The sequence below is a fragment of the Pelodiscus sinensis genome, chromosome 26 (genome assembly GCF_049634645.1).
Source record: "Pelodiscus sinensis isolate JC-2024 chromosome 26, ASM4963464v1, whole genome shotgun sequence".
NCBI lineage: Eukaryota > Metazoa > Chordata > Testudines > Trionychidae > Pelodiscus > Pelodiscus sinensis.
Window position 1 is genome coordinate 15,585,131 of NC_134736.1, and position 23,616 is coordinate 15,608,746.

The following is a 23,616-nucleotide window of genomic DNA, read 5'->3' on the forward strand; positions in this document are numbered from 1 at the left end:
ACGTGCGTACGAATAATATGAACGTCTGCAGTTAAATTACCTGCTGTAGGATAAACATCTCTCAGCCACAAAGAACCTGATACACAGTCTCCTGGAAGTAAGGGGAGTCTTTCCACTGACGTGAATGGGCTTTGGATCGGCCTCTCAGCTCTCATGATCTAACCAATTTCTTGAGGTTAGGAACACATTTCCCTTCAGTTGTCCTCTATGGAGGGTTTAAATGTTCCTCTGAAACCTCTGCCATTAGCTCTGGCCAAGAATGAACTTGATGGACCGCCAGTATGACCAGTTTGGCAATCCCCATCTTCTGCATAGCAGGATGATTATGATATTAATTTGGCATTTCTCTAGCACCTTCTATCCAAATGGATCTCAAAGCGCTCTTGTAAATTTAACATCTGATTGTAAAGTGGGATTTCCAATAGCTCTCAGTATTGGCTTGACTCTGATTGTAAAACTCCCAGCTGACGGCAGTAGGAGCAGAGTCAGTCTAGTATGGAGTAAATTCAGAGTATCTCATCCTATCTATGTATATACAACACTGGCACCTTGCCATCACTCTGGTGCAACCACCTCTGGGTGAAATGCAGCAGCTGGTTAATGATTCACAAAAACACTACATAACAGATTAATACCAGAAATGAAAACCATACCCAGAGCCAGCTGAAGTTACCAGGATGAAATTGGGTAGACAGAACACAAATTAGACTGAAGGATTCACACCTCGCCTCTACACAAAGACTCATGAGATCTTTAGTGCAAGCAGTCAAGTCTTTGCTTTTATGTCTCATCTGAAAAGCAGTACAGCAACCGCTTCGCACCATACGACATCAATGATTCAGTATTGACTCAGAGCAAAGAATCACTAACACCACTTCCTTCCAGCATCTGTGGTTTCAAAGGCCGTCTCCCATCCAAGAAATTGACCAGAATCGGACTCTGCTTAGCTTTTGTAAGACTTTACAATTTCCTAGCTTAAGGGGCGTATGGTTGCTTAATAGGGTCCGGAGGATCAGTTGCAGAACCAGATTAGTAGGCATTGTTTCCTTGCTAGTGCTGAATTACAAAAGGTGTAGCATGAAAGATTAATGCAATTCCACAGCAGGAGAGAACAGAAGACTTCCTACTTTGAGTGCATGGGATGCGGATGAGACTGCATCCTTCACTTGCTGATAGGCTTCTTTATTCATTCCTAAACTCCTGACAATCTTCATTAAGAGGAGGGAAGGAGGAAGGGCACTAAAGTGTGGTTTTAGATGGGCTAGTGATTCGTAGCCACAATCTGCCACCACTCATCACCAAAGCGGACGTGAAGGGCAATCTGACTGCATTTGCAAACAGATTTAATAATAAGGGGCTGTCTGCATCAATGTGTCAAGCTATCTGCAAGTGGCGCAAAAGAATATCCTAGAGCATGACATAATATAAGGTCATTTGCTTGGCTTTTCTCTGTTTTATGGCATCACAACCATTCTTTTCAAACACACTTTTGCAGAAACATGATCAGCTGGCTGAGGAATGGCTTAAGATCAATCATTTGATTTTCAAAATTAATCCCATGAGGATTAGGAGCAGTATGTTCCCTGCTCTTTCCTTGGCTGACTGTCTAGAAATACTTCTGTTCCCTTTGCTCCACTTCAACCCTAACCCTCATCCCACTGTATCCCAGAAGCAGGATGTCTTCACTGTGACATAAGAACAGCCACAGTGGGTCAGACCAAAGGTCCATCTAGTCCAGTATCCTGTCTTCTAATAGTGGCCAATGCCAGGTACTCTCAGAGGGGATGCACAGAACAGGGAATTGTCAGTGAATTCATCTCTCCCTTTTAGGGTCTAGTGATAGCTCTTTAGTAGCGTTGCCAGATGGTTTCAACAAAAATACTGGACACACCTGACATTACATCACAATCTACGGGTACATCTAGACTACATGCCTCTGTCGCCAGAGGCATGTAGATTAGGCTACCAGACATAGGAAAATGAAGCGGCGATTTAAATAATCACCGCTTCATTTAAATTTACATGGCTGCCGCGCTGAGCCGACAAACAGCTGATCAGCTGTTTGTCGGCTCAGCGCGATAGTCTGGATGCGTGGGTGTCGACATCAAAGGTATTTGTCGACCACCCAGGTATACCTCATTCCAGGAGGCATACTTGGGTGGTCGAAAAATACCTTTAATGTCGACACCCGCACGTCCAGACTATCGTGCTGAGCTGACAAACAGCTGATCAGCTGTTTGTCGGCTCAGCGCGGCAGCCATGTAAATTTAAATGAAGAGGTGATTATTTAAATCGCCGCTTCATTTTCCTATGTCTGGTAGCCTAATCTACATGCCTCTGGCGACAGAGGCATGTAGTCTAGACGTACCCTACATTACCTCTTATTTAGAAAATACCGGACATTTATATTTTCTCAATTTGTTTCCTGAACAGAAAGCTCAAATACTGGACTGTCCGGTTCAAACTGGACACCTGGCAACCCTGCCCTTTGGGGCCTGTCCCCTCATCTCTTACTTAGGCAAAATTCCATAGGAAGTTTCTGTTGGCAAAGTTCCTGCAGGATTGCTCATATTTCTGACCCCTGAGAAAAGCCAGGAGCCACAGACTTTGAACGACAGAGGCTGCTCAGAATTCTCCCCATGAAAGTCTGATGGTTCACAGCTGAGGATGAAACTACAAAAATGCAAAATGGCTGAAGAGTGCTTTCAATGAGTTTTCAATCAAGTTTCAAAAATAGCACTTCACCCAGCTCTATTTGTATGGGTTCCTTCAGTAAAAATTTGCTGGGAGGAAAAAAGGACTAGTGATCGTGTTTTGACTCAGAACGTGAGGGTTTTTTTTTTTCTTTTTTTTTTTTCGTTTGTTTGGTTTTTTGATCAAAAGTCTCCAAAGGTTTCCAGTTGTTGTGATTTGCTACTCCGTTCCCACTCAGATCAATTTCTGCTGCCAGACTGAGAAGATATCCAGAGAACGCCATTTCTTGCTTAGGGACAGTCCTTTTTCCATCGCCACTCAGCCTACTATACAAATTGTGCACCGTGGTTTGCGGGACTAGAATAGTTCTGAACTAGGGTGAACATTACAGGAAAGATTTTCAATTCTGCTCTAGCAGAAGCATTAAGATGTTTTACCATTCACTTGAATGGAAGCAGGATTAGGCTTCTGCTGAAAACTTTTGGAAACCACACCCTAAAAGGCAGCTAGGGGAGCATGAGCTGAGGGGTACCTACAGGCTCACACAAGGCTAATGAAAAGGGTCAGTCATGTTCCAATTGGAGCATCTCCCTGGCTGGAGACAGAAAGGACATAGAAACCGTCTTGTGACATTAGTGGTTTAGTAACTCATCCTTTGAGCCAATCTGATCTGGAAGTCATTGAGGTGGAAGGGAGCGCTCAATGTGATTTCCTCAGTTGCTTTTCTTTCCACAGCTGCACTGCATGGTGCTGAACAGCTGTGCAGGTGCCCCAGATGCAGTCACCAGGCAGGCCTGCATGTACTTGGCAAATCTGGCTGAGTCTAGACTACAAAGAAAAGTCAGAAAAAGATATGCAAATTGCAAACCGCACTTTGCCTATCTTTTTCCGCTTTTCTACCGAAAGAGGCTTTTCTGACATTTGGCCCATCTTCACTAGGCCACCTGTTCAGAAAAAAAGCCTCTTTTGGAACATCCCTTCTTCCTCGTAGAACGAGATTTACAGGGATGCCAAAAAATGCATCTGCTTTTCCGAATTTTTTTTTCAGAAAAGCAATTCTCCAATTTCTCCACATCTTTCTTGAAATGTGGTGCCCAGAACTGGACACACAATACTCCAACTGAGGCCCAATCAGCACAGAGTAGAGCAGAAGAATGACTTCTTCTGTCTTGTTCACAACACGCCTGTTAATGCATCCCAGAATCATGTTTGCTTTTTTTGCAACAGCATCACACTGTTGACTCATATTTAGCTTGACTATGACCCTTAGATCCCTTTCTGCAGTACTCCTTCCTAGACAGTCGCTTCCCATTCTGTATGTGTGAAGCTGATTGTTCCTTCCTAAGTGGAGCACTTTGCATTTGTCCTTATTAAACTTTATCCTATTTACCTCAGACAATTTCTCCAGTTTGTCCAGATCAGTTTGAATTTTGCCCCTATCCTCCAAAGCAGTTGCAACCCCTTCCAGCTTCGTATCACCTGCAGACGTAATAAACTTACTCTTTATGCCAATATCTAAATGTTCGCTCACAGAACACTGGAGCTAGAAAACACGGAAGCGTAATGAGACCCCAGGGAAGACAATTAACGTAGGGAGGGGCGTTACCAATATAAAATACAACCGTTTCATATGAAACGATGTGCACTGGCAAGGTGACATGATTTGGAGAACTAGATCTCACATTTCAAAGCATGTAAACATCTGGCAACGACTAAGGGAAGCGTTTGTATCAACTCACCTGATTCTGAGAGGCAAAGCTGTCTAGTCAGTGCAGAAGAGGGGACTCTTCTGGAAATCAGGACTCTTTAATCCTACTCCAAGGTTACTAATGCGGGGTGGGAGGAGAAGGGGCAAATGCCCTGGCACTTGGCAAAACAAAAGGGCTTGGGGTTCCTGGCACAGTCGGGCCCTCCCCCTTCCTCACGGCCAGCACCACTGCACCCCCACACACACTCCTGCCAGCTCTGCTTCCCGCTCCCCCTTTCTCCTGCCCCCCCCCCCGCCAGCTCTGCTTCCCACTTCCCCTTCCTCCCGGCCAGCCACGCCCCCTTCCGGCCAGTCTCCCCTCCCCCGATATCCTGCGGCCAGCCCCGTTCCACCCGAGCCCCCCTTCCCGGCTGCCCGCCCCCCAAATGAAGTGTGTTCGGGTTTTTTTTTAAATGATGATCTGGTAACTGCTAGCAGTGACCCAGGTTCTCGGAGGTTGTTTTTTTTCCCTTCAACAAAATTTTTTCCCGGTGTTTTTTTTTTGGGGCGGATGGGGTGGGGTGTGTGTGTTCAGTATTTTTCTTTCAGCCATCTGGCAACCCTACTAGGTTCAAAGGATTTAAGGGACCAGACCTGAGCACAGAACCAACTAGTCCAATATTCATCTACAAAAATGGCCAAACCCTGATACTTCAGTGCCCTTCCTCGCCACTTCATAAAGCAACTGTACAATACAGTGTAGAGAAGAAAAGCTACTTTGCTACCCAGCTTATGCCCTTAAGCACAGACATTTGAGGATCTAACCAGCAGGCTAGTTCCAGATGTTAACAGCCATCTTAAGCTGATTGAAAAACTCACTTTTTCCCTGTGAAAACTTAACAATGAAAAGTTTTCATTTGACTTTTTTTGTAGTAAGATTCAATTTTTGTAACTAAATGAAAAAAAAATCCCAATTTCTATTCTACTAGATGGGTTTGGTACCTTTTAGTTTGGAAACAAACTTCTCATTCTTTCCGTTTTTGAAACATCACACATTTTGGAAAATTAAAGCCCACCAAAACTTTCCATACGAAACTCAACAAAAGATTAATTTGGCTTCATTTTTAAATTTCTCAGGGGGGTGGAACCAAAAAGGTTTTCTCGGGAAAACTTTTGTTGTTGAGGAATCCCTCATTTTTCCGCCAAGCAGTGGTTTTGCTCAAATAAAATTACTGAGCACTTGTTTACGAAGCCAGGTGTGGTGCCTGCCTCTCTGTAGAGTCCAGTAGAAGTGAATTGCCACCTGGTAACAATGCATAAAACACCATCCCGTAGCCAAACTTATGCCTTCTCATGAAGGCTATGAAACGGCAATGAAATGGAGCCAGTTGCTTACATTGAACCCACAGTGTGGAGGAAATTCGGGAGAAAGAAATTCGGGGTGGAGGAGATCTGTAAGAACCACGCAGCAAAAATCCGTGGGAAGAGCACACAGCCTAAATCTCTGCCTTCTCCAAACAGGCCTGCTGCGTCAAGCGAATAAAATTACCTTCTAATCAAATGCATCATTAGAAGTACAGACATTAGATCCTGGCACTGACAGCTTTATGAGTGAGGCATTTAAAGTTAATTAGGGTATAGTGCCTATGTAGCTGGGATAGCATCAAGGGTGCACTTTGACTAAAACTAAGCATAGCGGTGTTCCAATTCTCCCTTGCCAGCAATGTCATCCTGGGCCAGTTTGAGGGATAGATGGGTGATATGCCTCGGCACTGCATCAGCATGGAGGGCTCAGACTACCACATCCAGCCTGGCTCCTCTGCTGTAGTCCCTCTAAGGTAACCAGCTGGAAACATTAGGGCTAGTGCATTTGCTGCGATTGTATCATGCAGAAGCCTTTCATGCCACCACTAGGAGAGAGAGATTGGGAAAGTACATGGATATGTCAGCGGCTCTGGCTCTCATTTCTGGAGGAGCTGAGTGACTCAGAGGGAACAAAGAGGCATTAACAAGCAAGCACCATTAGTTCGGCCCCCTCGACTATCCTTACAGCAACCCATGGATTCATCTCACCCACCGCTTCCACTCGCAGCAGGCATTTAAGGCCATTTATACTGTCACAGAACTGAAAGGCTAAATGCATTAGCATTCAAGCGACTCTAAGCCACGCAGCCTGGCTACAGGACAATTCAAACCATTTAATTATATAGGAAGCCTTGCTGTGCCATGCAAAGTCTGCACATGTCCCATTGGCTCAGGGTAACCAGAACCTCAGGTTTCCACTAAAAACCACAGGGAGAGTCCGGTTCCCTCTCTAGCCGAGCACAAACCCCTCTCCCTTTGCAACAGCTGTGAAGGTGAGTCAGACTCAAGGGCCACCGATTTCTCCACGTACAGTAACCATGGAAGGTCCCCAGGCACACCTGAGAGGTCTGCACAAATCTCTTCACCCCCATCTAAACTCAGCCTCTCTAGCCCTACGCTGTATACCCAAGAACCAGGGAAACTTCCCATGCAATAGCCTGATGTGGATAAGTCCTGGGGTCCCACCATACCTGAGCTCAACTCATAAGCTCTAAAACATTGCAGCTGTCTACCACTTAATCAGCTCCACAGGAGAGCTCTTGCCCACCACACCCTCAGATAAGCATGTTCACACAAGATGCAAAGCCCTGACATCCTCGGCTTACTCAGGAAGAGCAAAACCCATTCGTTACAATGTGTAAGGGAAATAAGAACATTAGAAAGCAAGACTGAAAAATACCAAAACATGTTTCAAAGTGATTGTGACTGCTCTTGCAAATAAGCAGGTGTGTAATCTCAAGAGGAAAGAACAAGGTTGACATTTTAATGACCCAACTAGGAACACACCGTGGCGTCTGAGAATCATAAAATCACAGAACACTAGAACTGGAAGGGACCTAGAAATGGCATCAAGTCCAATCCCCTGCCCTCATTGCAGGATCAAGCACCATCTAGACCAGGGGTGGCCAACTCATTTAACAAAGAGAGCCAAAACAGCGGTGGAAAAAATGTGAAGAGCTGCACCAGAATTGTCAAGCAAAAAACCAGAAGCCCCCCAGAACAGAACTGTCAAGCAAAAACAAAACAAACAAAAACATTTTTTTAAAAAGGAGGCTGTCCCTTTAAGATGGCCACCATCTTGGGCACCATTTTTAAAACCCTGCAGCTCTGACCCTGTAAGCACAGGGAAGCTGGGGGCTATTTGGGGCGGGCCCAGGAGCGGCTTCGTGAGCTGCACTTTTGAGGGGCAAGAGCCGCATGTGTCTCGCGAGCTGTGGGTTGTCCATGGCTGGTTTAGATCATCCCTGGTAGATGTCTGTCTAACCTGCTCTTAAAGATCTCCAGAGATGGAGATTCCACAACCTCCCTGGGCAATTTATCCCAGTGTTTAACCACCCTGACAGGTAGGAAATTTTTCCTAATGTCCAACCCAAACCTCCCCTGCTGCAATTTAAGACCATTGCTTGTTGTTCTATCCTCAGAGGCAAAGGAGAATAATTTTTCTTCTTCTTCCTTATAGATACTTGAAAACTGCTATCATGTCATCTCTCAGTCTTCTCCTTTCCAAACTAAACAAGCCCAATTCTTTCAGTCTTCCTTCATAGCTCATTTTCTCTAGACCTTTAATCATTCTTGTTGCTCTTCTCTGGACCCTCTCCAGTTTCTCCACATCTTTCTTGAAATGCAGTGCCCAGAACTGGACACAATACTCCAAGGGTATGTCTACACTACCACCCTAGTTCGAACTAGGGTGGTTAATGTAGGCAACCGGAGTTGCAAATGAAGCCCGGGATTTGAATTTCCCAGGCTTCATTTGCATATTGCCGGGCGCCGCCATTTTTAAATGTCTGCTAGTTCGGACTCCATGCTCGCGGCTACACGCGGCACGAACTAGGTAGTTCGGTTTAGGTTTCCTATTCCGAACTACCAGTATACCTCGTTCCATGAGGAGTAATGGTAGTTCGGAATAGGAAGCCTAATCCGAACTACCTAGTTCATGCCGCGTGTAGCCGCGGGCACGGAGTCCGAACTAGCGGACATTTAAAAATGGCGGTGCCTGGCAATATGCAAATGAAACCTGGGAAATTCAAATCCCGGGCTTCATTTGCAACTCCGATTGCCTACATTAACCACCCTAGTTCGAACTAGGGTGGTAGTGTAGACATACCCCAACAGAGGCCTAATCAGTGCAGAGTAGAGTGGAAAAATGTCTTCTTGTGTCTTGAAACAATATGGGAAGGTCCCGATAGTCAGAGATATGTGATGTTGCAGCCAGTCGAAACAGGAACAGCTCTTTGGAGGTAATTTTGGGAGGCCTGATTTTCAGAGGTGCTAAGCATTGGTTGCTCCCAATGACTTTAGCTGAGGATTTAGGTGCTCAGAATGCCTAGAATTGGACCCTATGCCTTGCTTTAGGACAGGACAAGAAGATTTTATGTGGATTTACACAATAAACCAACTCCCTGCTACACTTGTGGGAAAAACAGGATTTTCCAGTTTACTGGCAATTCCAAACAATGCAAAACCAGCATTTTTTTTAAAAAAAATCAGCAAATCAAATAATAATTTGGGGCTACATGAAATGTTTTGGGTCAGTTTGAAACATTTTAAAACATGTTCTTCATTAAAACAAACTGTAAGCAATTTTCAAAGTTATTTTGAACCAAGAAACCTGAAATGCTGCATCAAAATGCAACGGAACATAGTCCAGCGCACTGTAATTTTTCAACTATGGCTGCAGGACAGGGGAAGGGTGGCGAAGGCAGATAGGACACACACACAGCTCCAGCACAATTTCTCCAGGAGATTTCAGCCAGGACCGTACCCCACACCTTCAGCAGAGAGCAACACTAAGATAGGTGTGATTCAAAGGTAATTTTCTAACTCAAAATCCTTCTTCCCCACCAAGAGAGCTTGGAAACAATCTCCAAACACCAACACACAAGAGGACACCATCTCAAAAGTAACCCCCCAGCCTTTACTGCTAATAAAAATTTCCGGAAAACCCACAGGCGACCCATCCCAGCAGGTTTCCCGGCCACTCCAGTGGATCACTGGCAGTTCCTCACGCTCTGAGCAAATGCTTATTGTGAGTAAAATGTGTCATGTCTCATTTTGCAGGTCTATCACTGTTGCTTAACTATGCAGTGGTAGAGAAAGGGATAGGAAAGGTATTTCTCCCCTCAATACTTCCTTTTACTACACTGAGAAAATAATGATTTGATTCAAACATTGAATATTTGAGATATTCATTAGGAGCCCTGTTGCATGATCAGCATATGGAGGCACCATTTAAATGCTGAGAAAAGGACAGTCTGGGAAAGAGAAACTCAGCTTAAACCAAAGAAATGAATGCCCATGTTAGAGGGTTGGCCAGCTCAGAGAAACAATGGTGTAGTTAGATTTTTGCCACATTGTTTGGCCATCTGTACATTGTAATGCCGTGCCCTGTCTTTGCTCTGGGGACGGGAGCCCAGAATTCAGGGCGGCTCTTGGCCAATCAACTTGAATGTAATACTTGAGGCTAGAACATCTGAAACAAACGGGCTTTCAGTGTCTAGGTGAATGGGAGATGGATTGTTAGGCACTCGGGAAGATGACCTCCTAAGCCCATGTGTTGCTTCACTAGCCAAGCAGCCAGAGACAGGAGACAGATGGACGTTACCCGCTCTTTCTTATCAGTTGCTTTTCCTTGTTAGTGTCACCAAGGTCTTGGTTCAAAGATCAAACACTGCCTACCTCATGAAAGTACAAGCCTTGGCTTTGAACGTGAAGCCGTCAATATATTGGATGCAGAGAGAACTCAGGTAATTGAGTTAGGGATTTAGCGCGTGTGTGTAATAAATACGGTACACGTGGCACTTTAAAAGGGCCAGTTTCCCAGCAGTGAAAACAATCGTGAGCAAAAACACTTGGGAAGAAAAAGTTGAAACAATGTGAGTAACTGGGAAAGCAGCTAAGAAAACTTTACTCGAGGCTCTCCAAAATTCCATAAGCCAGCAAGTCTGAAAGAAGGCCTCTTCAGTTAAACTATGTTAGTTAAGAGATATGAAAGTACTGATTGAATTAATTAGTATTTAATTAGTTAATTAATTAAAAGACAGGTGCTGGGTGGGAGTGGACTCTGATAGCAATGACTATAAATTAGCAGTTGTAAAATGAAGACATTGAAAAGAGAATCAAAAGCCATTAGTAAAAAAACCTATCACTAATAAGTCTAAAGACAATAAAAGCCAATTATTCAATATCAGAAACAAAGGACCATTGTGACAATATTGTAAAAGGGTAATGGGACAAACATGTTAGCCTGACATTGTTTCCAGGAAAATAGTGGAAAAGCTGATACGGGATGCATTCAGTAAAGATCATGTTTTTTTGGAAAAGGAGTCTTGTCAAACAAATTTGATAAAATGTTTGAATTATCAATCAAAATTACACATATAAATATTAATATAATATACTTAGACTTCTGTAAATTAAATGCCTTGGCACTACAAGAGAGTCTGATTAAAAACAATACATATTCAAAATCACACAGTGCATATTAAAGGGATTAAAAACTGGTTCAGTGAAATATTTCCAAATAACCTAAAGAAAATGTTTCTGGTAGGTTCCCACAGGGATCTGGTCAATACTTCTCAGTACAAAAGATATAGAATGAAATGAATAATCCCTGTGGGTCCAAATTTCAGATGAGTCACTAGACAGTCCTAGAATGTGGATTACATGGTAAACTGGGCTCACTAGAACAGCATGTGTGTGATTAAAATACAGCCACAGAAAAACATACATCTAGGAACCAAGAATGTAGGTCCAACTTATAGCCTCATGAATGTTGATTTTCAATAAGTGTGGTAACCCTGGGGAAGTTGCAAAGAGCAGAAGAAAGCTAATGTTGCGTCAATATTTAAAAACAGTAAGCAGATGACCCAGGTAATTATAGATCTGTCAGTCTGACATTGATCCTGGGCAAGATAATTGAGCGGCTGATATGGGACTCGATTAATAACGAATTAAAGGAGAGCAATGTAACGAATGTCAATCAACATAAGTTTATGGAAAATAGATCCTGTCTGACTAACTTGGCTTTTTATAGGTTTGTAAACATGGTGAACAATGCCCATGTAATGTACTGAAGCTTCTGTAAAGTGCTTTACTTGGTTTCACATGACATTTCGAGGAAACTGACTCTGGAAATCATTAGGGGCCTTGGCAGATAAACAGTTGCACATGGGCTCCAGTGTGATGCTCGGGCCAAAAAGCCTAATGTCCTTGGGAGGTGTAAATGGGGGAATCCTAAATAGGTGTAAAGAGGTTATTTTACATCTGTATTAGACAGTGCTGCTGGTATCCTATGTCAAGTCAGGGGGTTGATAGACTTGCCATGGCCCTGTGCAAGGTGAGGGGGCCAGCTTTGTGCCCCCGGAAGGTTGGCCTCGAACAGAAGGGGCGGGGCTTCAGGCAAAAGGGGCAGGGCTAAAGGGTTGCCAGCCCTCAGCATTGCCAGGCAGCCCTTTAGCGATTCCAGAAGGGACTCTGGTGTCTACTTAATGGGCCTGGGTCTCTGGCCACGGAGCCATATCTCCAGTCCCTGGGGCAGTGGATCCCTCTGCCTCTCCCATCAGCAGGCCTGTGTCCCGTTCTGGTGGCCACAATTCAAGAAGGAGGCTGATAAACTGCAGAGGGTTCAGAGAAGAGCCATGAGACCAATTAAAGAATTAGAAAAAACCTGCCTGTTAGTGATAGACTCAAGGAACTCAATCTACTTAGCTCAACAAAGAGAGAGTTCAGGGTTGACTGGATCACAGTGCAGAAGTTCTTTTGGGGGAAGAAATATTTAATAATGGGCTCTTCCAGCTAGGAGAGAAATGTGGAACATGATCCAATGGCTAGAAACTGAATGTAGGCAAATTCAAACTGGAAATAAGGTGTACCTTTTTAACGGTGAGAGTAATTAACCGTCGGAACTATTTTCCCAGGGTTGTGGTGGATTGTGCATCACTGGAAAAATTGGATGTTTCTTTTAAAAAGATCTTCTCTAGGAATTCTTTGGGGAATGTCCTATCACCTCTGGCATACAGGAAGTTAGGACTGGCTAGTCACAGTGGTTCCTTCTGGCCTTGGAATCGATGAACACACTTTCTGCCGATGTATCTGTGACAGGGTGTGACATCACAAAGTGCCCCAGACCACACAGCTGTGAGCCTACGCCTCTCCAACCTCATTGTAATCCTAAGATTAAAGCAGATTCTTTGGGCTGGATTCAACCCAAACTTCCTCATTCCACATCAGTACCCAGAACCGAATTTTTGAAGGGCCATGCAAGAGGTGAGCGGGTGTTTGAGCATGCACGTGGGGTAACTCTCTGCATTCACACACTGGCTCTTCATCTACGTGTCCACATGCAAGTTTGCCTGGTCAAGCATGGGGTTTTGTGCATGCATGTCCGGTTTTGTAAGTTTCCTTAACAGTAACCTCATGTGAAAACCTGCCCTCAGTGCAAACAAATATCAGAACCTTCCCCAGACAAGATTAGGATCAGAAGAGACCTCAGGAGGTCATTGAGTCCAACCCCCTGCTAAAAGCAGAACCAACCCCAACTAAATTATCCCAGCCAGGATTTTGTCAAGCTGGGACTTAAAAATCTCTAGGGATAGAGATTCCACCCCCTCCCTAGGGAACCCAGCCCAGTGCTTCCCCACTCTCCTAGGGAAACAGTTTTTCTTAATATCCAAACTAGACTTCCTCCATTGCCACTTGAGACCATTGCTCCTTGTTCTGCCATCTGTCACTACTAAGAACAGCCTCTCTCCAGCCTCTGTGGAACCCCCCTTTAGGTAGTTAAAGGCTGCTCTCAAATCTTTCCTCCCTCCCCTCCCCCCCCACACACACACTCTTCTCCTCTGAAGACTAAACAAGCCCAAATCTCTCAGCCTTTCCTCGTAGGTCATGTGCTCTAGCCCCCTCATCTTGTTTATTGTCCTCCACTGGCCTTTCCAATTTGCCCACAACCTTTCTGTGGTGAGGGCCCCAGAACTGGATGTAATGCTCCATGTGGCCTCACTAGTGCCACATCTGGAGCAAGCCAGCAAGCCCTGCAAGGGAGAGCATGCATTCCCCTCCTGGGGAAAAGGAACAAGATCTTATTGGCAAGCCGAAGGCTCCAGCCACTCAGCATTGGGCAGCACCTTGACTTTAACCTTGTGTGAATTTATTTTTGCAGCAATAACCGGCTGCCAAACAATTTGATCTGAGAGACAAGAGGCGAGAACCCTTTATCCCTCCAGATGCAATCGAGCGATTTACAGTGTCTGCAAGCAACCTTATTGCAAACAGGCTCTCGCTCAGCGTGATGCAGGGAGAAAGCCAAGATGAGTGGGCAGAGGACAACATCTCTGCAGTTCTTCAGAAACAGAGGGGCAGATGCTGCAATGATAGGAAAGCAATTACAAGCAATTATTGGCAGAGGCCGTCATGTGGAAACAGTCTCATTGTTTAAAATCTGACCCAGTGTGAATACCTCCCTTTAAAATGGTTATTGCCTTATACTTCCCATTTAAACAGCACTGTTTTCAATCTACTACTCCAAGGGAGGCTGGACGAGTCTGGGGATTGGTAGTAGGATGCATAGCTTTTCACTGGGCCACTAGACTGAATCCAGCTGAACTGCGTACCTAATGAAAGGGCTGTTCATTCTCCTGTAGACCAGATGCAATAATTTTGGTTGGTCTTTCCCCATGACTTAATAGATTCCCATTACAAAATGTACAATTATTGCAGATGGCAGCTTCAGGAAAAGACTAAGAAATGAATGCACCGTGGTTGCTTTCACCTCCATAGGTAATGTCACAAGATGAGGCACCTGCGCAGGCAATTGCATGGAAGAAGCTTGCGTTTCTATTGTTCATGCTGTACTGACAGGCTGGAATGTGTTCTGCTGGAACGTCGCACCTCCCACAAACCCAGGAGATGCTGAGGACAGGGAGAGAGGGGGTGAGAACTTCCTGACCCGGCCCTTCCCTTCTGCCTTTTCCAGGGACACAGAGACCCCTTCTTCCTTGTGGCCTGCAGTAGCTGGCGGCCCTGCTGGAGATGCTCTTTGGGCCTGGTTTAAATCTTGGATCACATCTGAATAGTGGTAGGAGTTATGGTCTGATTGTGCTGAAATCTTCTAAGTTGTTCCCATGAGATTTCAGTCCTTGTGAGCTGAACTATCAAACAGTTGTGAAATTTCATTGCTGCTACACCCCATATGGGTAACAGGTGCTTTCTGGGTTTGGCTCTGTCTTGGTCCAAAATCATAGGGGGGATTTCATATAGAAGAATTCAATTCAGAAACTTCTGCAAAATTCCAAAAGGTGGGTTCTGAGTTCCATTTTGCCCCATCTGTACCACAAGGCCACACTGTTTGGGTAGAGCTCAACAGAACAATGATGCCCAGGGTTCCCACCCCTGGCACCAGCACTGCCTTAACAACACCCTTCCTGAAGTCCTGTCAATGTCACTCCCAAGTTATGCCGCTGGAATGGAAGAAAAAAAGGAATTTGGCGCCATAAGAGGTTGCATTGAACTGAAATGGTCCCTGAACAAAAGCGGCCATGTTAATTTCAGCTCCATTAAAAAATAATAATGGATCAAAGTTTGCTAAATAGAAAAGGACAAAATCAGCAGAGAATTACTTTAATTATTACCTTCAAGCTTGCAAAAAAGATATTACAACTGAGCACGCACGCGATAGAGAAACTATAAAGGAAGTACTTGACAGTGGCCCTTTAATTAAACGGCACTGAATATCATTAGCAATGGACCTTTGGAATTTAAAGTCAATTACATTCTAAATACAAAAGTTACTTGCTTGCTGAGCAGCTTATGCATCATCTACCAGCACTATGTAAAGGGATGAAAAATCCTGCCCTTTGCTTGGAAAGAGTTTGCCTATCTATGAATTTTATGGAACTTTTATTATCAGGACACCTAAGCACACAGACCTCTGGGGAAGAGAGAAAAGATGATTTCCCACTGAGATGGCTCCAGAGGCTGTGAGTGACATACCTGATACATTTTTTATTTCATCAGGGAAATACGGAAAGTTCTCTGTGTATGTTCCTCCTTAGTATAGCAGGAGTGTAATACACTAAAATCGGGGAATGGCTAAATCTTGCAAAGTACTTGCAACAAAACCCCAAATCTCTGCCAAGCTCACTTGGGTTAGGGGATCCGTTGCACATCTAGCCCTGGCTCACTGAAAAATCTGCAAAGCTTCAGAGTCCAACATGAGTCAGTTTCTGGCTTTGTGTGGAAATGATGTAAAGTTTATGATTTTGTGCTTGTAAAACTAACTAGATGTTTGCTGTCAAACACCACTGTTTTGGTGATTGGATCACTCTAGGGGTGTGTCTAGACTACAGAGTTTTGTCGACAAAAGTGGACTTTTGTCGACAAAACTATACCTGCGTCTACACTACCGCTGAGTTCTGTAGACATAACGTCAACAGAACTCAGCAGTTTTGTCGACGCTGGTAAACCTCATTTTACGAGGCATAACACCTTCTGTCGACAGAGTTTCTGTCGACAGAAGGTGTTATTGAATGTAAACTGTCCTTTGCGTCTACACTACCATGTCGACAAAGCAGCTTGCTTTGTCGACAGAACTCAATGTAGTCTAGACGCTCTTTGTCGACAGAAGCCTGTAGTCTAGACGTACCCTAGGATAGCTTGGCACATTTTTGTTTATTTGTTTTCAAAGAGATCTTGGTTTCAACACAAATGCAGGTAAAACTCGGGCGTCTAGACTTGCTTTCACTTTCGAAAGAAGATATGCAAATCTGGCATACATTTGCATATCTTCTTCCGATCGTGAGGTTCTTTCAAAAAAGAAAGTAGTCTAGACATGGTTCTTTCAAGAAAAAAACCCTTTTTTGAAAGAACCATTCTTCCTAAAAAAATGAGGTTTACACGGTTTACACGGAACCTCTTTCGAAAAATCAATTGGAAGAAGATATGCAAATTCACGCCGAATTTGCATATCTTCTTTTGAAAGTGAAAGCAAGTCAAGACGTGCCCATAGTCTTATTTTACAGTTTGGGGGACTTTAACCCAATTTTCCAAGTTCAGCTTGGATGGGAGATGAATCTATACACACAGAAAACACCCTTGCTAAGCTACCATGGCCAGCATTTTTCAAAGTACTTTTTAAAACTTCTGGAAGCTCTAAGTCTGAGGTTATGTATGCACAGTAGGAAAGATGATGGCCCAAATGGTTGAGGCAAGGTGTAAGTGGAACCAGCCTCACTGAATGGAAGGAGAGATGAAACCACATTTTAGTGAAGGAGAAGGAAATCCCATACTTCCTAACTTTTGAAAGAGAGGACAAAGAGAGAATGCCATTATCTAATGTCAAGGATAGTGGTAAAAAGAAAGACCCTAGGTTGGGATAGCAAAGCCCAAATCTTGATGCTACAATTGTCTTACCAGATCTTCCAAAAGGAGCCCCATTGACTCTTCCCACAGTGCATTCTAAGGAACTTGCTGTCATTTACATTTTAGACAGGGGGATGACTGCAGCACAAGCACTCATGTGATAGAGTTTGTAACAGCTCCTGCTGGCGTTACTGGCCCCAATTCTGCTCAGATCGACTAGCGCAAGTCAGAAGAAGCTGGGGTGCTTTTCACATCTGCCCTGCATGCTAGTGGTCCTTGCTGCAGAGCTGATAAAGGCATCGCTGACTATAAAGCACCAGCGGCTCCTCTTCATGCACCAGTTTGCTGTTGCCAGGAGTGTGGGAACTGTGATAAATATGCTGGAAGTGCTGTAAAGGGTGGGGTAGGAGGGGATTCTGCAAAATTAAAGCTGTGCTGAATGCTTTACTGGAATAGTCAAAGATCAAAGGATCACCAGAAACTGAACCTCAGGTCATCTGTGACATGGGAGCATGCTGGGGACATGCCAGTCTTGGAGCAGGGTGCAGAACCACCCCTACGCTTACGTTAAGAGGTGAGAAAAGTATGGGGAGAAGACCTTGTAGTTCTTCAGGGTGTTCAGTCAGGATTTACTGCCGAGGTGTCCTCACAGGTCTCTGGCTCCATTGATGACAAGTGGGATATAACAAGTGGGGTTCCGCTGGGGTCTGTTTTGGGACTGACTCTGTTCAATATCTTCATCAACGATTTCGATATTGGCATAGAAAGTACGCTTCTTAAGTTTGCAGATGATACCAAGCTGGGAAGGGTTGCAACTGCTCTGGAGGATAGGGTCATAATTCTAAATTATCTGGACAAATTGGAGAAATGGTCTGAGGTAAACAGGATGAAGTTGAATAAAGACAAATGCAAAGTGCTCCACTTAGGAAGGAACAATCAGTTTCACACATACAGAATGGGAAGCGACGGTCTGGGAAGGAGTACGGCAGAAAAGGATCTAGGGGTTATAGTGGACCACAAGCTGAATATGAGTCAGCAGTGTGATGCTGTTGCAAAAAAACCAAACATGATTCTGGGATGCATTAACAGGTGTGTTGTGAGCAAGACACGAGAAGTCATTCTTCCGCTCTACTCTGCGCTGGTTAGGCCTCAGTTGGAGTATTGTGTCCAATTCTGGGCACCGCATTTCAAGAAAGGTGTGGAGAAATTGGAGAGGGTCCAGAGAAGAGCAACAAGAATGATTAAAGGTCTAGAGAACATGACCTATGAGGGAAGGCTGAAAGAATTAGGTTTGTTTAGTTTAGGAAAGAGAAGATTGAGGGGGAACATGATAGCCGTTTTCAGGTATCTAAAAGGGTGTCATAAGGAGGAGGGAGAAAACTTGTTCATCTTGGCCTCTGAGGATAGAAAAAGAAGCAAAGGGCTTAAACTACAGCGAGGGAGGTTTAGGTTGGACATTAGGAAAAAGTTCCTAACTGCCAGGGTACTCAAACACTGGAATAAATTGCCCAGGGAGGTTGTGGAATCCCCATCTCTGGAGATATTTACGAGTAGGTTAGATAAATGTCTATCAGGGATGGTCTAGACAGTATTTAGTCCTGCCATGAGGGCAGGGGACTGGACTCGATGACCTCTCAAGGTCCCTTCCATATCAGAGTATCACAAAGAAAAAACAGTTTCTTGCCATTTCAACCAGAAAGGGCATTGTCTCAATGACTTGATTACCTGCATACTACTTCAAAGGCATTATCACACCAGACTTGAAAAAGAAACCTCTGAACTGTCATCCATGCTTAAATTTGACACTTTACACCGGGGTCTTAACAAAGACGCTAATTACCTTACCCATTACCAAGATAGCTTCCCCAATTATCACCTCTAATATCATTAGCTCACAGACATTTACTTTCCCCCTCCCATCCCCCCTCTGTTCTGAAATTTGATTTGTCCTTTTTATATGTGTTCACTTTTTTTGATTGTATCCTTTGGTATATATGGTCATGCCTATTTTCTTCCACAATTTGATCTGAGGAAGTGGGTCTGGCCCACGAAAGCTCATCATCTAATAAACCATCTTGTTAGTCTTTAAAGTGCTACATAGTCCTGTATTTTGTTCCTTCCAGTCCTAGTATTCTATGATTCTATGATAACAAGAAGGCTGCGTCCGTGTGTGCTCAGTGATGTGGGCTGTGTCAACTTGTGCACTTAGTCCCCACAGTAGACCCCAAGAGAGCCCCCAAAGACCACAAACCAGATAAGGATCAAAGGTGCTAGGCCAGGTTTATTGCTAAGCGAAGTACAGTAACCGTTGTCAGTTGACTCTACTGAACCATTATGCACATGCACTTGCCACAATCAGTGGGAAATGTCACTGCCCCCCCCTCCCCCGATCATACAAAAACTGTCCCCCCAAGACACCACCTATATACAGGAATAACAAATCACACCCCACTGCTTATATATCAGGTTGCCACCCTCTGACGTTCTCAGGTTACCACCTTCTGACGCTACTTTGATACCGCCCATCACCCTCTACCTCATGGTTTGATTAGATCATTTCTATCCATCATGCTGTCATTCTAGACCCTTTCCTGAACCTGGGTCTGTATCTGTGAGGGGTGGGTACCAAGGTCTTTTTTAATGAGCTAGTGATATCATGTGCTTTCCACTTATGACCGGAACCAATTAGTGTTCTGCAGCTGGGCCTATTACCAATTAGTGTTTTGCACTCTCAGCCCTGTTTGTGCCAAGTTCTGTGAGCTGGGGCCTGCCTCTTGCTCACAGCTTAGTTTTGCTTTATGTTTGCCATGTTTTGTCCATTGATAGCTAGGCCTCAGCTCCTCAGGCCAGGCCTGTGCTGCCGTGGCTTTATATTTTAGGCCTTCAACTTACTACAGACCTCATGTTCTGAGTCCCAAGGCGCCTTTGCTGTTAAAGGTAAAGAGTAATGATGGGTAGATAACTTTCAGAGGAATAGCCGTGTTAGTCTGCTTCAGCAAAAGCAACAAGGGGGCCTGTGACACCTTAACCACTTACAAACTTATTTGGGCATAAGCTTTCATGGGCGGGAATCTTCCTCGTCAGATGCATGAAGCTGGCTCAGTACACAAAGTCATTTCCTCCGTTTGGGATTCTCCCCTTCTCAGCAACTTTTGGGGGTGGGACATATCCGCCCTGACTGCATTGGTCTTGATAGCACCGGTCCTCTGCCTAGCAATGTAACACTCCCATCTTTGCATCGGTGTATATGTATCCCTGCCAACCTGTAGTTTCCATTTCATGCATCTGACAAAGTGGGTTCGAGCCCATGAAAGTTTATGCCAAAATAAATTAGTTTACGAGTAGATAACATTTTATACACACACACACACTTATGTCCCTGCCTAAAAACTATATAGGATGGTCCAAAATCAACTCCTTGAGATACATTTAGACTCATTTCTAAGGCAGAAACATCAAGGGCTGTGTCTAGACTGCATCCCTTTTCCGTAAAAGGGATGCAAATTAGACACATCGCAATTGCAAATGAAGCGGGGATTTAAATCCCCCCCGCTTCATTTGCATAAATATGGCTGCCGCTTTTTTCCGGCTCAGAGCTTTGCCGGAAAAAAGCACCAGTCTAGACGCGGATCTTTTGGAAAATAAAGCCTTTTCCGAAAGATCCCTTATTTCTTATTTTAAGAGGAATAAGGGATCTTTTGGAAAAGGCTTTATTACCGAAAGATCCGCATCTAGACTGGCGCTTTTTTCCGGCAAAGCTCTGAGCCGGAAAAAAGTGGCAGCCATGTTTATGCAAATGAAGTGGGGGGAATTTAAATCCCCGCTTTATTTGCAATTGAGATGTGTCTAATTTGCATCCCTTTTCCGTAAAAGGGATGCAGTCTAGACACAGCCCAAAAGGTGTTTGAGCACTGGGCTAGAAACAGTTCTAATCTTGGCTCTGGCCTTGGCTGAGTCACTTTACCTGCCTGCCTCAGTCTTCCCACCTGTAATGAAGGGATAATGTATCTAGATGTATGCAGATGATCTAATATGTGTGATGTGCTTCATGAACTTAAGGTGCTGTAGCACACATAGGTGTTATAGAATCACAGCATCATAGAACACTAGAACTGGAAGGAACCTTGAGAGGTTATCAAGTCTAGTCCCCTGTCCTCATGGCAGGACCAAGCACCATCTAGATCTTCCCTGACAGATGTTTATCTAATCTGCTTTTTAAATATCTCCAGTGATGGAGATTCCATAACCTCCCTAAGCAACAAATTCCAGCATTTAATCACCCTGACAGTTAGGAACTTTTTCCTAATATCCAACCTAACCTCCCTTGCTGCAATTTAAGCCCATTGCTTCTTGTCCTGTCATCAGAGGCCAAAGAGGACAATTTTTCTCCCTCCTCCTTATAACACCTCTTTAGATACTTGAAAACCGCTATTATGTCCCCTCTTAGGCTGTGTCTAGACTATATGCCTCTGTCGTCAGAGGCATGTAGATTAGACACATAGGCAAAGGCAAATGAAGCTGCGATTTAAATGATCGCAGCTTCATTTACATTTACATGGCTGCCGCGCTGAGCCGACAAACAGCTGATCAGCTGTTTGTCCGCTCAGCGCGCTAGTCTGGACGCTCCCCTGCCGACATCAAAGCCCTTTGTCGGCAGCCCCGTTATTCCTCGTGGAATGAGGTTTACCGGGACTGCCGACAAAGGGCTTTGATGTCGACAGGGGGAACGTCCAGACTAGCGCGCGAGCCGACAAACAGCTGATCAGCTGTTTGTCGGCTCAGCGCGGCAGCCATGTAAATGTAAATGAAGCCGCGATCATTTAAATCGCGGCTTCATTTGCCTTTGCTGAACAAACAAATCTACATGCCTCTGCCGACAGAGGCATGTAGTTTAGACGTACCCTTAGTCTTCTCTTTTCCAGACTAAACAAGCCCAATTCTTTCAGTCTTCCCTAATAGGTCAAGTTTTCTAGACCTTAAATAATTTTTATTGCTCTTTTCTGGTCCTTATCCAATTTCTCCACATTTTTTTTTGAAATGTGGTGCCCAGAACTGGACACAAAACTCTAAATAAGGCCTAATCGGTGCAGAGTAGAGCAGAAGAATGACTCTCATGTCCTGCTCACAACACTCCTGTTAATGCCTCCCAGAATCTTTTTTTTTTTATTTTGCAACTCAGACTTGGCTTGTGGCCCACTACTAGAGTACCAAGTTTACTGGCGTCCTTCCCATTACATTTGAGGAGACTTTTCCATAAGGAACGGGAGGGTTACAAAGCCCCAGGCAAATGCAAAGTAAGGCCCAGACAGTATCCGGTGTGAAGCAGGTGAGGGTTGAGGTTACAACCCATGGACAAGCCGTCTTTCTGCAGGACTGCGACACATTCCGCAAATCCCAGCCTGTAACCAAGGGGAAGTTGTGTGTTCTCTTGTGAAACTTAACTCAGACTCTTAACTGAAATGGAAATCTCTAATTAAAATAAAAATTCCCAAGGGCTTTCGGAGCACAGGCTGGGATGTTCCTCATGGTATTTAATGGTAACATTTTCATTTGATTTGGGTATTATCTAATTACAGGCCTGCTGAATGCCTTTGGCGGGGGGGAGGGGAGTTGCATCTAACAGAGCTCGTTTCCATCACAAGGTGCGTTTCGCCTCTGCACTGTGCTCTAGTAGCTGAAGTAGTCAGCTGGGAGCTGAGCCGGAGCCCTGACTTCCTATTCCAGCTCAGCATGCAACCCCCTGCTAAGCATGTTGCTGGACAGTGCAGCAGCTCCGGCCGCTGTTCCACAGAGGCTGAGATCCACGTAGCCTGGGTGCACAATGTTCCTTCTGTTTGTTCGCTGACGTGCCCAAGCAAGCCCTCCCGCTCCAGAGGCCGTCGGGAGCACTTGCTAAGCATGCCTCATTCCTTTAAGGAATTAGCTGCCGTGGAGGACAAGGCCCTGGCAGCTATCTGAAGGCTTTGGTCTTTGCAATCTGGATAATCTATTGGAAACTCAGAAGGGGGAGAGAAAAAGTCATGAATAAAATAACAGGAGCACAAATCTGTCCACAGCCCTTCCCGGCAACAGTTTTATCGCTGGTGTTCAGAGCAGACCCGGGAGTTCCCGTGGTAGCTGCTAATGTGTTATCAGAGGCCAGGGGATAGCTGGACTATTTGGGTAATTGTATCCACACGTCTGTGCTGCTTGCGGGCTGGGAGGAGATCGGCCAAAGCAAACCTGCCTAGGCTGTTAATCCTGGCTGTACTATTGTTTTTTTCAGGGTGGAGAGATACACAGCCCCGTAACACATGGTGGATCAAACCTGCTCTTCCTCGTTTTCCCCACACGCTCCCCCACTAGCCTGCACACTCTCAGCTGCTGCAGCTGTTCCCCTGAAAAGCTGCTGGCCTCAGCCATTTTGTACACAGAATGGAGAGAGCAGCTGATGTGTCACCCGCTGCATGAGGAAAGGTAGGTGAGTTTGTCTAATGCACGAGGGCTTTGGACATGCAGGGACAGATGCAGGGAGGTGGCTACACATATTCCAGGGCAGAGCTGGGCTCTTCATCTAGGAATCTCCGGGCTTGATGAATGCAAGCGGCTGTGAAGATTTGCAACTCTCCGGGGGTTACTTCTATGTGATGCAGTAACGAGGTAACAAATTGTCCTCGCTCCCAGAGTAAGTCCATGGCAGAGCTATGCCCAGACCTAGTTCCCTGCTCTCCTGCACGGACCACTCCTCTAGCCCAGTCAGGAATGGAAGCTAGGACCCGGGGTGAAAGTAACGTAACATTTCTGACAGGTGC

The 23,616-nt window shown here is 44.8% G+C and overlaps 1 protein-coding gene and 2 long non-coding RNA genes across 3 annotated transcripts in view; 2 read left to right on the forward strand and 1 right to left on the reverse strand.

Moving 5' to 3' along the window:
• OPCML (opioid binding protein/cell adhesion molecule like) overlaps positions 1 to 23,616 on the reverse strand; it is a 1,026,659-nt gene that overhangs the window by 633,708 nt on the left and 369,335 nt on the right. The window lies entirely within an intron of this gene.
• Positions 12,614 to 13,873, forward strand: LOC142820549 (uncharacterized). Its single transcript, XR_012897772.1, has 2 exons — positions 12,614 to 12,733; positions 13,629 to 13,873. It is a non-coding gene; the product is annotated as an uncharacterized LOC142820549 (long non-coding RNA).
• Positions 14,440 to 23,616, forward strand: part of LOC142820550 (uncharacterized) — a 42,070-nt gene continuing 32,893 nt past the window's right edge. The window contains exons 1-2 of the long non-coding RNA XR_012897773.1: positions 14,440 to 14,543; positions 23,091 to 23,281. This is a non-coding gene — a long non-coding RNA (uncharacterized LOC142820550). The remainder of the gene's footprint in view (positions 14,544 to 23,090; positions 23,282 to 23,616) is intronic.